Source organism: Gadus chalcogrammus, chromosome 12 (genome assembly GCF_026213295.1).
Source record: "Gadus chalcogrammus isolate NIFS_2021 chromosome 12, NIFS_Gcha_1.0, whole genome shotgun sequence".
Lineage (NCBI taxonomy): Eukaryota > Metazoa > Chordata > Actinopteri > Gadiformes > Gadidae > Gadus > Gadus chalcogrammus.
In genome coordinates, this window is record NC_079423.1 from 9,686,049 (window position 1) to 9,698,548 (window position 12,500).

At 44.4% G+C, this 12,500-nt stretch overlaps 19 non-coding genes and 1 pseudogene across 19 annotated transcripts; all 20 read left to right on the forward strand.

Annotated features, from left to right (window-relative positions):
- The first annotated feature begins 2 nt into the window (after positions 1-2).
- Positions 3-133, forward strand: LOC130395637 (5S ribosomal RNA; annotated as a pseudogene).
- Positions 134-661: 528 nt separating this feature from the next.
- On the forward strand, positions 662-780 carry LOC130400962 (5S ribosomal RNA). The gene has a single exon (XR_008903428.1). It is a non-coding gene; the product is annotated as a 5S ribosomal RNA (ribosomal RNA).
- Positions 781-1,307: 527 nt separating this feature from the next.
- Positions 1,308-1,427, forward strand: LOC130394335 (5S ribosomal RNA). The gene has a single exon (XR_008897504.1). It is a non-coding gene; the product is annotated as a 5S ribosomal RNA (ribosomal RNA).
- Positions 1,428-2,077: 650 nt separating this feature from the next.
- On the forward strand, positions 2,078-2,196 carry LOC130399936 (5S ribosomal RNA). The gene has a single exon (XR_008902428.1). It is a non-coding gene; the product is annotated as a 5S ribosomal RNA (ribosomal RNA).
- A 519-nt stretch (positions 2,197-2,715) lies between these two features.
- Positions 2,716-2,834, forward strand: LOC130401301 (5S ribosomal RNA). The gene has a single exon (XR_008903763.1). It is a non-coding gene; the product is annotated as a 5S ribosomal RNA (ribosomal RNA).
- A 519-nt stretch (positions 2,835-3,353) lies between these two features.
- LOC130401118 (5S ribosomal RNA) lies at positions 3,354-3,472 on the forward strand. Its single transcript, XR_008903576.1, has one exon. It is a non-coding gene; the product is annotated as a 5S ribosomal RNA (ribosomal RNA).
- Positions 3,473-4,001: 529 nt separating this feature from the next.
- On the forward strand, positions 4,002-4,120 carry LOC130395233 (5S ribosomal RNA). Its single transcript, XR_008898313.1, has one exon. It is a non-coding gene; the product is annotated as a 5S ribosomal RNA (ribosomal RNA).
- A 519-nt stretch (positions 4,121-4,639) lies between these two features.
- Positions 4,640-4,758, forward strand: LOC130399840 (5S ribosomal RNA). Its single transcript, XR_008902336.1, has one exon. It is a non-coding gene; the product is annotated as a 5S ribosomal RNA (ribosomal RNA).
- Positions 4,759-5,287: 529 nt separating this feature from the next.
- Positions 5,288-5,406, forward strand: LOC130394212 (5S ribosomal RNA). The gene has a single exon (XR_008897393.1). It is a non-coding gene; the product is annotated as a 5S ribosomal RNA (ribosomal RNA).
- Positions 5,407-5,925: 519 nt separating this feature from the next.
- On the forward strand, positions 5,926-6,044 carry LOC130395616 (5S ribosomal RNA). Its single transcript, XR_008898655.1, has one exon. It is a non-coding gene; the product is annotated as a 5S ribosomal RNA (ribosomal RNA).
- A 529-nt stretch (positions 6,045-6,573) lies between these two features.
- On the forward strand, positions 6,574-6,692 carry LOC130401090 (5S ribosomal RNA). Its single transcript, XR_008903550.1, has one exon. It is a non-coding gene; the product is annotated as a 5S ribosomal RNA (ribosomal RNA).
- Positions 6,693-7,211: 519 nt separating this feature from the next.
- On the forward strand, positions 7,212-7,330 carry LOC130399937 (5S ribosomal RNA). Its single transcript, XR_008902429.1, has one exon. It is a non-coding gene; the product is annotated as a 5S ribosomal RNA (ribosomal RNA).
- A 519-nt stretch (positions 7,331-7,849) lies between these two features.
- LOC130399841 (5S ribosomal RNA) lies at positions 7,850-7,968 on the forward strand. The gene has a single exon (XR_008902337.1). It is a non-coding gene; the product is annotated as a 5S ribosomal RNA (ribosomal RNA).
- A 529-nt stretch (positions 7,969-8,497) lies between these two features.
- On the forward strand, positions 8,498-8,616 carry LOC130395624 (5S ribosomal RNA). The gene has a single exon (XR_008898662.1). It is a non-coding gene; the product is annotated as a 5S ribosomal RNA (ribosomal RNA).
- A 518-nt stretch (positions 8,617-9,134) lies between these two features.
- Positions 9,135-9,253, forward strand: LOC130399938 (5S ribosomal RNA). Its single transcript, XR_008902430.1, has one exon. It is a non-coding gene; the product is annotated as a 5S ribosomal RNA (ribosomal RNA).
- A 519-nt stretch (positions 9,254-9,772) lies between these two features.
- LOC130395416 (5S ribosomal RNA) lies at positions 9,773-9,891 on the forward strand. Its single transcript, XR_008898474.1, has one exon. It is a non-coding gene; the product is annotated as a 5S ribosomal RNA (ribosomal RNA).
- Positions 9,892-10,403: 512 nt separating this feature from the next.
- LOC130400333 (5S ribosomal RNA) lies at positions 10,404-10,522 on the forward strand. The gene has a single exon (XR_008902811.1). It is a non-coding gene; the product is annotated as a 5S ribosomal RNA (ribosomal RNA).
- A 529-nt stretch (positions 10,523-11,051) lies between these two features.
- LOC130395448 (5S ribosomal RNA) lies at positions 11,052-11,170 on the forward strand. Its single transcript, XR_008898503.1, has one exon. It is a non-coding gene; the product is annotated as a 5S ribosomal RNA (ribosomal RNA).
- Positions 11,171-11,688: 518 nt separating this feature from the next.
- Positions 11,689-11,807, forward strand: LOC130395614 (5S ribosomal RNA). The gene has a single exon (XR_008898653.1). It is a non-coding gene; the product is annotated as a 5S ribosomal RNA (ribosomal RNA).
- Positions 11,808-12,336: 529 nt separating this feature from the next.
- On the forward strand, positions 12,337-12,455 carry LOC130399757 (5S ribosomal RNA). Its single transcript, XR_008902257.1, has one exon. It is a non-coding gene; the product is annotated as a 5S ribosomal RNA (ribosomal RNA).
- The last annotated feature ends 45 nt before the right edge of the window (positions 12,456-12,500 follow it).

Below are 12,500 nucleotides of genomic sequence, written 5' to 3' on the forward strand. Positions count from 1 at the left end.
TTGCTTACGGCCATACCACCCTGAACACGCCCGATCTCGTCTGATCTCGGAAGCTAAGCAGGGTCGGGCCTGGTTAGTACTTGGATGGGAGACCGCCTAGGAGACCGCCTGGGAATACCAGGTGCGGTAAGCTATTTCTTTTTCAACTCGAGCTCATTGCCTCCGTGGCCTACCGTGGCGTACCGTGACCTGATGTTTACTGCCAACCGCTTTGGAGGATTTAAGCAACATACAAAAACTGACAACGTCTCTCAAAACTATTTTTGTGAAACATGAGGACAGTATAGTGATACTGCCAGCAGGGAGCACCAGAGAGCTGAAACGACAGTTGTACATTTCTTAAACTTTCACCAACACAAACACGCACGCTCACTTCAGATCATGGGAGGACGTCAAAAATCACCACCCATTCTCTGACACTTTAACCGTTAACCTTGGTTCAAACATTTAACATCACACGCACACGCAGTGTATTTCAGATAATTAATGAATTCAGATGTCACAATGATCGTTTACATGGATAAGGAGTCCTACTGAATCAATTACTGCCGTTTATATCTAACTAATGATTGTTTTTGTAAAAGTGTAACGTCGAGCCTCAGCAGCTTTCTCACTCCTTATGTGCTACTGTATAAAACCTGGTTTTGCGCCTGCACTAATTGCTTACGGCCATACCACCCTGAACACGCCCGATCTTGTCTGTTCTCGGAAGTTAAGCAGGGTCGGGCCTGGTTAGTACTTGGATGGGAGACCACCTGGGAATACCAGGTGCTGTAAGCTTTTTCTTTTTCAACTCGAGCTCATTGACTCCGTGGCCTACCGTGGCGTACCGTGACCTGATGTTTACTGCCAACCGCTTTGGAGGATTTAAGCAACATACAAAAACTGACAACGTCTCTCAAAACTATTTTTGTGAAACATGAGGACAGTATAGTGATACTGCCAGCAGGGAGCACCAGAGAGCTGAACCGACAGTTGTACATTTCTTAAACTTTCACCAACACAAACACGCACGCTCACTTCAGATCATGGGAGGACGTCAAAAATCACCACCCATTCTCTGACACTTTAACCGTTAACCTTGGTTCAAACATTAACATCACACGCACACGCAGTGTATTTCAGATAATTAATGAATTCAGATGTCACAATGATGGTTTACATGGATAAGGAGTCCTACTGAATCAATTACTGCCGTTTATATCTAACTAATGATTGTTTTTGTAAGAGTGTAACGTCGAGCCTCAGCAGCTTTCTCACTCCTTATGTGCTACTGTATAAAACCTGGTTTTGCGCCTGCACTAATTGCTTACGGCCATACCACCCTGAACACGCCCGATCTCGTCTGATCTCGGAAGCTAAGCAGGGTCGGGCCTGGTTAGTACTTGGGTGGGAGACCTCCTCAGAAGCCCAGGTTGCTGTAAGTAGTGACGGGTGTCACCAAAAGAAAAAAAAAAAAAAACACGCCCGATCTCGTCTGATCTCGGAACTTAATTAGGGTCGGGCATGGTTAGTACTTGGATGGGAGTCCGCCTGGGAATACCAGGTGCTGTAAGCTTTTTCTTTTTCAACTCGAGCTCATTGACTCCGTGGCGTACCGTGAGCTGATGTTTACTGCCAACCGCTTTGGAGGATTTAAGCAACATACAAAAACTGACAACGTCTCTCAAAACTGTTTTTGTGAAACATGAGGACAGTATAGTGATACTGCCAGCAGGGAGCACCAGAGAGCTGAACCGACAGTTGTACATTTCTAAAAATTTCACCAACACAAACACGCACGCTCACTTCAGATCATGGGAGGACGTCAAAAAATCACCACCCATTCTCTGACACTTTAACCGTTAACCTTGGTTCCAACATTTAACATCACACGCACACGCAGTGTATTTCAGATAATTAATGAATTCAGATGTCACAATGATGGTTTACATGGATAAGGAGTCCTACTGAATCAATTACTGCCGTTTATATCTAACTAATGATTGTTTTTGTAAGAGTGTAACGTCGAGCCTCAGCAGCTTTCTCACTCCTTATGTGCTACTGTATAAAACCTGGTTTTGCGCCTGCACTAATTGCTTACGGCCATACCACCCTGAACACGCCCGATCTCGTCTGATCTCGGAAGCTAAGCAGGGTCGGGCCTGGTTAGTACTTGGATGGGAGTCCGCCTGGGAATACCAGGTGCTGTAAGCTTTTTCTTTTTCAACTCGAGCTCATTGACTCCGTGGTGTACCGTGACCTGATGTTTACTGCCAACCGCTTTGGAGGATTTAAGCAACATACAAAAACTGACAACGTCTCTCAAAACTATTTTTGTGAAACATGAGGACAGTATAGTGATACTGCCAGCAGGGAGCACCAGAGAGCTGAACCGACAGTTGTACATTTCTTAAACTTTCACCAACACAAACACGCACGCTCACTTCAGATCATGGGAGGACGTCAAAAAATCACCACCCATTCTCTGACACTTTGACCGTAAACCTTGGTTCAAACATTTAACATCACACACACACGCAGTGTATTTCAGATAATTAATGAATTCAGATGTCACAATGATCGTTTACATGGATAAGGAGTCCTACTGAATCAATTACTGCCGTTTATATCTAACTAATGATTGTTTTTGTAAAAGTGTAACGTCGAGCCTCAGCAGCTTTCTCACTCCTTATGTGCTACTGTATAAAACCTGGTTTTGCGCCTGCACTAATTGCTTTTGGCCATACCACCCTGAACACGCCCGATCTCGTCTGATCTCGGAAGCTAAGCAGGGTCGGGCCTGGTTAGTACTTGGATGGGAGTCCGCCTGGGAATACCAGGTGCTGTAAGCTTTTTCTTTTTCAACTCGAGCTCATTGACTCCGTGGTGTACCGTGACCTGATGTTTACTGCCAACCGCTTTGGAGGATTTAAGCAACATACAAAAACTGACAACGTCTCTCAAAAATGTTTTTGTGAAACATGAGGACAGTATAGTGATACTGCCAGCAGGGAGCACCAGAGAGCTGAACCGACAGTTGTACATTTCTTAAACTTTCACCAACACAAACACGCACGCTCACTTCAGATCATGGGAGGACGTCAAAAAATCCCCACCCATTCTCTGACACTTTAACCGTTAACCTTGGTTCAAACATTTAACATCACACGCACACGCAGTGTATTTCAGATAATTAATGAATTCAGATGTCACAATGATCGTTTACATGGATAAGGAGTCCTACTGAATCAATTACTGCCGTTTATATCTAACTAATGATTGTTTTTGTAAAAGTGTAACGTCGAGCCTCAGCAGCTTTCTCACTCCTTATGTGCTACTGTATAAAACCTGGTTTTGCGCCTGCACTATTTGCTTACGGCCATACCACCCTGAACACGCCTGATCTCGTCTGAACTCGGAAGCTAAGCAGGGTCGGGCCTGGTTAGTACTTGGATGGGAGACCGCCTGGGAATACCAGGTGCTGAAAGCATTTTCTTTTTCAACTCGAGCTCATTGACTCCGTGGCCTACCGTGGCATACCGTGACCTGATGTTTACTGCCAACCGCTTTGGAGGATTTAAGCAACATACAAAAACTGACAACGTCTCTCAAAACTATTTTTGTGAAACATGAGGACAGTATAGTGATACTGCCAGCAGGGAGCACCAGAGAGCTGAACCGACAGTTGTACATTTCTTAAACTTTCACCAACACAAACACGCACGCTCACTTCAGATCATGGGAGGATGTCAAAAAATCACCACCCATTCTCTGACACTTTAACCGTTAACCTTGGTTCAAACATTTAACATCACACGCACACGCAGTGTATTTCAGATAATTAATGAATTCAGATGTCACAATGATGGTTTACATGGATAAGGAGTCCTACTGAATCAATTACTGCCGTTTATATCTAACTAATGATTGTTTTTGTAAGAGTGTAACGTCGAGCCTCAGCAGCTTTCTCACTCCTTATGTGCTACTGTATAAAACCTGGTTTTGCGCCTGCATTAATTGCTTACGGCCATACCACCCTGAACACGCCCGATCTCGTCTGATCTCGGAAGCTAAGCAGGGTCGGGACTGGTTAGTACATGGATGGGAGTCCGCCTGGGAATACCAGGTGCTGTAAGCTTTTTCTTTTTCAACTCGAGCTCATTGACTCCGTGGCGTACCGTGACCTGATGTTTACTGCCAACCGCTTTGGAGGATTTAAGCAACATACAAAAACTGACAACGTCTCTCAAAACTGTTTTTGTGAAACATGAGGACAGTATAGTGATACTGCCAGCAGGGAGCACCAGTGAGCTGAACCGACAGTTGTACATTTCTTAAACTTTCACCAACACAAACACGCACGCTCACTTCAGATCATGGGAGGACGTCAAAAAATCCCCACCCATTCTCTGACACTTTAACCGTTAACCTTGGTTCAAACATTTAACATCACACGCACACGCAGTGTATTTCAGATAATTAATGAATTCAGATGTCACAATGATCGTTTACATGGATAAGGAGTCCTACTGAATCAATTACTGCCGTTTATATCTAACTAATGATTGTTTTTGTAAAAGTGTAACGTCGAGCCTCAGCAGCTTTCTCACTCCTTATGTGCTACTGTATAAAACCTGGTTTTGCGCTTGCACTATTTGCTTACGGCCAGACCACCCTGAACACGCCCGATCTCGTCTGAACTCGGAAGCTAAGCAGGGTCGGGCCTGGTTAGTACTTGGATGGGAGACCGCCTGGGAATACCAGGTGCTGTAAGCTTTATCATTTTCAACTCGAGCTCATTGACTCCGTGGCCTACCGTGGCGTACCGTGACCTGATGTTTACTGCCAACCGCTTTGGAGGATTTAAGCAACATACAAAAACTGACAACGTCTCTCAAAACTATTTTTGTGAAACATGAGGACAGTATAGTGATACTGCCAGCAGGGAGCACCAGAGAGCTGAACCGACAGTTGTACATTTCTTAAACTTTCACCAACACAAACACGCACGCTCACTTCAGATCATGGGAGGACGTCAAAAAATCACCACCCATTCTCTGACACTTTAACCGTTAACCTTGGTTCAAACATTTAACATCACACGCACACGCAGTGTATTTCAGATAATTAATGAATTCAGATGTCACAATGATGGTTTACATGGATAAGGAGTCCTACTGAATCAATTACTGCCGTTTATATCTAACTAATGATTGTTTTTGTAAGAGTGTAACGTCGAGCCTCAGCACCTTTCTCACTCCTTATGTGCTACTGTATAAAACCTGGTTTTGCGCCTGCACTAATTGCTTACGGCCATACTACCCTGAACACGCCCGATCTCGTCTGATCTCGGAAGCTAAGCAGGGTCGGGCCTGGTTAGTACTTGGATGGGAGTCCGCCTGGGAATAACAGGTGCTGTAAGCTTTTTCTTTTTCAACTCGAGCTCATTGACTCCGTGGCGTACCGTGACCTGATGTTTACTGCCAACCGCTTTGGAGGATTTAAGCAACATACAAAAACTGACAACGTCTATCAAAACTGTTTTTGTGAAACATGAGGACAGTATAGTGATACTGCCAGCAGGGAGCACCAGAGAGCTGAACCGACAGTTGTACATTTCTTAAACTTTCACCAACACAAACACGCACGCTCACTTCAGATCATGGGAGGACGTCAAAAAATCCCCACCCATTCTCTGACACTTTAACCGTTAACCTTGGTTCAAACATTTAACATCACACGCACACGCAGTGTATTTCAATTAATTAATGAATTCAGATGTCACAATGATCGTTTACATGGATAAGGAGTCCTACTGAATCAATTACTGCCGTTTATATCTAACTAATGATTGTTTTTGTAAAAGTGTAACGTCGAGCCTCAGCAGCTTTCTCACTCCTTATGTGCTACTGTATAAAACCTGGTTTTGCGCCTGCACTATTTGTTTACGGCCATACCACCCTGAACACGCCTGATCTCGTCTGAACTCGGAAGCTATGCAGGGTCGGGCCTGGTTGGTACTTGGATGGGAGACCGCCTGGAAATACCAGGTGCTGTAAGCATTTTCTTCTTCAACTCGAGCTCATTGACTCCGTGGCCTACCGTGGCGTACCGTGACCTGATGTTTACTGCCAACCGCTTTGGAGGATTTCAGCAACATACAAAAACTGACAACGTCTCTCAAAACTATTTTTGTGAAACATGAGGACAGTATAGTGATACTGCCAGCAGGGAGCACCAGAGAGCTGAACCGACAGTTGTACATTTCTTAAACTTTCACCAACACAAACACGCACGCTCACTTCAGATCATGGGAGGACGTCAAAAAATCACCACCCATTCTCTGACACTTTAACCGTTAACCTTGGTTCAAACATTTAACATCACACGCACACGCAGTGTATTTCAGATAATTAATGAATTCAGATGTCACAATGATCGTTTACATGGATAAGGAGTCCTACTGAATCAATTACTGCCGTTTATATCTAACTAATGATTGTTTTTGTAAGAGTGTAACGTCGAGCCTCAGCAGCTTTATCACTCCTTATGTGCTACTGTATAAAACCTGGTTTTGCGCCTGCACTAAATGCTTACGGCCATACCACCCTGAACACGCCCGATCTCGTCTGATCTCGGAAGTTAAGCCGGGTCGGGCATGGTTAGTACTTGGATGGGTGACCGCCTGGGAATACCAGGTGCTGTAAGCTTTTTCTTTTTCAACTCGAGCTCATTGACTCCGTGGCGTACCGTGACCTGATGTTTACTGCCAACCGCTTTGGAGGATTTAAGCAACATACAAAAACTGACAACGTCTCACAAAACTGTTTTTGTGAAACATGAGGACAGTATAGTGATACTGCCAGCAGGGAGCACCAGAGAGCTGAACCGACAGTTGTACATTTCTTAAACTTTCACCAACACAAACACGCACGCTCACTTCAGATCATGGGAGGACGTCAAAAAATCACCACCCATTCTCTGACACTTTAACCGTTAACCTTGGTTCAAACATTTAACATCACACGCACACGCAGTGTATTTCAGATAATTAATGAATTCAGATGTCACAATGATGGTTTACATGGATAAGGAGTCCTACTGAATCAATTACTGCCGTTTATATCTAACTAATGATTGTTTTTGTAAGAGTGTAACGTCGAGCCTCAGCAGCTTTCTCACTCCTTATGTGCTACTGTATAAAACCTGGTTTTGCGCCTGCACTAATTGCTTACGGCCATACCACCCTGAACACGCCCGATCTCGTCTGATCTCGGAAGCTAAGCAGGGTCGGGCCTGGTTAGTACTTGGATGGGAGTCCGCCTGGGAATACCAGGTGCTGTAAGCTTTTTCTTTTTCAACTCGAGCTCATTGACTCCGTGGCGTACCGTGACCTGATGTTTACTGCCAACCGCTTTGGAGGATTTAAGCAACATACAAAAACTGACAACGTCTCTCAAAACTGTTTTTGTGAAACATGAGGACAGTATAGTGATACTGCCAGCAGGGAGCACCAGAGAGCTGAACCGACAGTTGTACATTTCTTAAACTTTCACCAACACAAACACGCACGCTCACTTCAGATCATGGGAGGACGTCAAAAAATCCCCACCCATTCTCTGACACTTTAACCGTTAACCTTGGTTCAAACATTTAACATCACACGCACACGCAGTGTATTTCAGATAATTAATGAATTCAGATGTCACAATGATCGTTTACATGGATAAGGAGTCCTACTGAATCAATTACTGCCGTTTATATCTAACTAATGATTGTTTTTGTAAAAGTGTAACGTCGAGCCTCAGCAGCTTTCTCACTCCTTATGTGCTACTGTATAAAACCTGGTTTTGCGCCTGCACTATTTGCTTACGGCCAGACCACCCTGAACACGCCCGATCTCGTCTGAACTCGGAAGCTAAGCAGGGTCGGGCCTGGTTAGTACTTGGATGGGAGACCGCCTGGGAATACCAGGTGCTGTAAGCTTTATCTTTTTCAACTCGAGCTCATTGACTCCGTGGCCTACCGTGGCGTACCGTGACCTGATGTTTACTGCCAACCGCTTTGGAGGATTTAAGCAACATACAAAAACTGACAACGTCTCTCAAAACTATTTTTGTGAAACATGAGGACAGTATAGTGATACTGCCAGCAGGGAGCACCAGAGAGCTGAACCGACAGTTGTACATTTCTTAAACTTTCACCAACACAAACACGCACGCTCACTTCAGATCATGGGAGGACGTCAAAAAATCACCACCCATTCTCTGACACTTTAACCGTTAACCTTGGTTCCAACATTTAACATCACACGCACACGCAGTGTATTTCAGATAATTAATGAATTCAGATGTCACAATGATCGTTTACATGGATAAGGAGTCCTACTGAATCAATTACTGCCGTTTATATCTAACTAATGATTGTTTTTGTAAGAGTGTAACGTCGAGCCTCAGCAGCTTTCTCACTCCTTATGTGCTACTGTATAAAACCTGGTTTTGCGCCTGCACTAATTGCTTACGGCCATACCACCCTGAACACGCCCGATCTCGTCTGATCTCGGAAACTAAGGTGGGTCGGGCCTGGTTGGTACTTGGATGGGAGACCGCCTGGGAATACCAGGTGCTGTAAGCTTTTTCTTTTTCAACTCGAGCTCATTGACTCCGTGGCGTACCGTGACCTGATGTTTACTGCCAACCGCTTTGGAGGATTTAAGCAACATACAAAAACTGACAACGTCTCTCAAAACTATTTTTGTGAAACATGAGGACAGTATAGTGATACTGCCAGCAGGGAGCACCAGAGAGCTGAACCGACATTGTACATTTCTTAAACTTTCACCAACACAAACACGCACGCTCACTTCAGATCATGGGAGGACGTCAAAAAATCACCACCCATTCTCTGACACTTTAACCGTTAACCTTGGTTCAAACATTTAACATCACACGCACACGCAGTGTATTTCAGATAATTAATGAATTCAGATGTCACAATGATGGTTTACATGGATAAGGAGTCCTACTGAATCAATTACTGCCGTTTATATCTAACTAATGATTGTTTTTGTAAGAGTGTAACGTCGAGCCTCAGCAGCTTTCTCACTCCTTATGTGCTACTGTATAAAACCTGGTTTTGCGCCTGCACTAATTGCTTACGGCCATACCACCCTGAACACGCCCGATCTCGTCTGATCTCGGAAGCTAAGCAGGGTCGGGCCTGGTTAGTACTTGGATGGGAGTCCGCCTGGGAATACCAGGTGCTGTAAGCTTTTTCTTTTTCAACTCGAGCTCATTGACTCCGTGGCGTACCGTGACCTGATGTTTACTGCCAACCGCTTTGGAGGATTTAAGCAACATACAAAAACTGACAACGTCTCTCAAAACTGTTTTTGTGAAACATGAGGACAGTATAGTGATACTGCCAGCAGGGAGCACCAGAGAGCTGAACCGACAGTTGTACATTTCTTAAACTTTCACCAACACAAACACGCACGCTCACTTCAGATCATGGGAGGACGTCAAAAAATCCCCACCCATTCTCTGACACTTTAACCGTTAACCTTGGTTCCAACATTTAACATCACACGCACACGCAGTGTATTTCAGATAATTAATGAATTCAGATGTCACAATGATCGTTTACATGGATAAGGAGTCCTACTGAATCAATTACTGCCGTTTATATCTAACTAATGATTGTTTTTGTAAGAGTGTAACGTCGAGCCTCAGCAGCTTTCTCACTCCTTATGTGCTACTGTATAAAACCTGGTTTTGCGCCTGCACTAATTCCTTACGGCCATACCACCCTGAACACTCCCGATCTCGTCTGATCTCGGAAACTAAGGAGGGTCGGGCCTGGTTAGTACTTGGATGGGAGACCCCCTGGGAATACCAGGTGCTGTAAGCTTTTTCTTTTTCAACTCGAGCTCATTGACTCCGTGGCGTACCGTGACCTGATGTTTACTGCCAACCGCTTTGGAGGATTTAAGCAACATACAAAAACTGACAACGTCTCTCAAAACTATTTTTGTGAAACATGAGGAGTGATACTGCCAGCAGGGAGCACCAGAGAGCTGAACCGACAGTTGTACATTTCTTAAACTTTCACCAACACAAACACGCACGCTCACTTCAGATCATGGGAGGACGTCAAAAAATCACCACCCATTCTCTGACACTTTAACCGTTAACCTTGGTTCAAACATTTAACATCACACGCACACGCAGTGTATTTCAGATAATTAATGAATTCAGATGTCACAATGATCGTTTACATGGATAAGGAGTCCTACTGAATCAATTACTGCCGTTTATATCTAACTAATGATTGTTTTTGTAAGAGTGTAACGTCGAGCCTCAGCAGCTTTCTCACTCCTTATGTGCTACTGTATAAAACCTGGTTTTGCACCTGCACTAATTGCTTACGGCCATACCACCCTGAACGCGCCCGATCTCGTCTGAACTCGGAAGCTAAGCAGGGTCGGGCCTGGTTAGTACTTGGATGGGAGACGGCCTGGGAATACCAGGTGCTGTAAGCTTTTTCTTTTTCAACTCGAGCTCATTGACTCAGTGGCCTACCGTGGCGTACCGTGACCTGATGTTTACTGCCAACCGCTTTGGAGGATTTAAGCAACATACAAAAACTGACAACGTCTCTCAAAACTATTTTTGTGAAACATGAGGACAGTATAGTGATACTGCCAGCAGGGAGCACCAGAGAGCTGAACCGACAGTTGTACATTTCTTAAACTTTCACCAACACAAACACGCACGCTCACTTCAGATCATGGGAGGACGTCAAAAAATCACCACCCATTCTCTGACACTTTAACCGTTAACCTTGGTTCAAACATTTAACATCACACGCACACGCAGTGTATTTCAGATAATTAATGAATTCAGATGTCACAATGATCGTTTACATGGATAAGGAGTCCTACTGAATCAATTACTGCCGTTTATATCTAACTAATGATTGTTTTTGTAAGAGTGTAACGTCGAGCCTCAGCAGCTTTATCACTCCTTATGTGCTACTGTATAAAACCTGGTTTTGCGCCTGCACTAATTGCTTACGGCCATACCACCCTGAACACGCCCGATCTAGTCTGATCTCGGAAGTTAAGCAGGGTTGGGGATGGTTAGTACTTGGATGGGAGACCGCCTGGGAATACCAGGTGCTGTAAGCTATTTCTTTTTCAACTCGAGCTCATTGACTCCGTGGCGTACCGTGACCTGATGTTTACTGCCAACCGCTTTGGAGGATTTAAGCAACATACAAAACTGACAACGTCTCTCAAAACTGTTTTTGTGAAACATGAGGACAGTATAGTGATACTGCCAGCAGGGAGCACCAGAGAGCTGAACCGACAGTTGTACATTTCTTAAACTTTCACCAACACAAACACGCACGCTCACTTCAGATCATGGGAGGACGTCAAAAAATCACCACCCATTCTCTGACACTTTAACCGTTAACCTTGGTTCAAACATTTAACATCACAAGCACACGCAGTGTATTTCAGATAATTAATGAATTCAGATGTCACAATGATCGTTTACATGGATAAGGAGTCCTACTGAATCAATTACTGCCGTTTATATCTAACTAATGATTGTTTTTGTAAAAGTGTAACGTCAAGCCTCAGCAGCTTGCTCACTCCTCATGTGCTACTGTATAAAACCTGGTTTTGCGCCGGCACTATTTGTTTACGGCCATACCACCCTGAACACGCCTGATTTTGTCTGATCTCGGAAGCTAAGCAGGGTCAGGCCTGGTTAGTACTTGGATGGGAGACCGCCTGGGAATACCAGGTGCTGTAAGCTTTTTCTTTTTCAATTCGAGCTCATTGACTCCGTGGCCTACCGTGGCGTACCGTGACCTGATGTTTACTGCCAACCGCTTTGGAGGATTTAAGCAACATACAAAAACTGACAACGTCTCTCAAAACTATTTTTGTGAAACATGAGGACAGTATAGTGATACTGCCAGCAGGGAGCACCAGAGAGCTGAACCGACAGTTGTACATTTCTTAAACTTTCACCAACACAAACACGCACGCTCACTTCAGATCATGGGAGGACGTCAAAAAATCACCACCCATTCTCTGACACTTTAACCGTTAACCTTGGTTCAAACATTTAACATCACACGCACACGCAGTGTATTTCAGATAATTAATGAATTCAGATGTCACAATGATCGTTTACATGGATAAGGAGTCCTACTGAATCAATTACTGCCGTTTATATCTAACTAATGATTGTTTTTGTAAAAGTGTAACGTCGAGCCTCAGCAGCTTTCTCACTCCTTATGTGCTACTGTATAAAACCTGGTTTTGCGCCTGCACTAATTGCTTACGGCCATACCACCCTGAACACGCCCGATCTCGTCTGATCTCGGAAGCTAAGCAGGGTAGGGCCTGGTTAGTACTTGGATGGGAGACCGCCTGGGAATACCAGGTGCTGTAATCTTTTTCTTTTTCAACTCGAGCTCATTGCCTCCGTGGCCTACCGTGG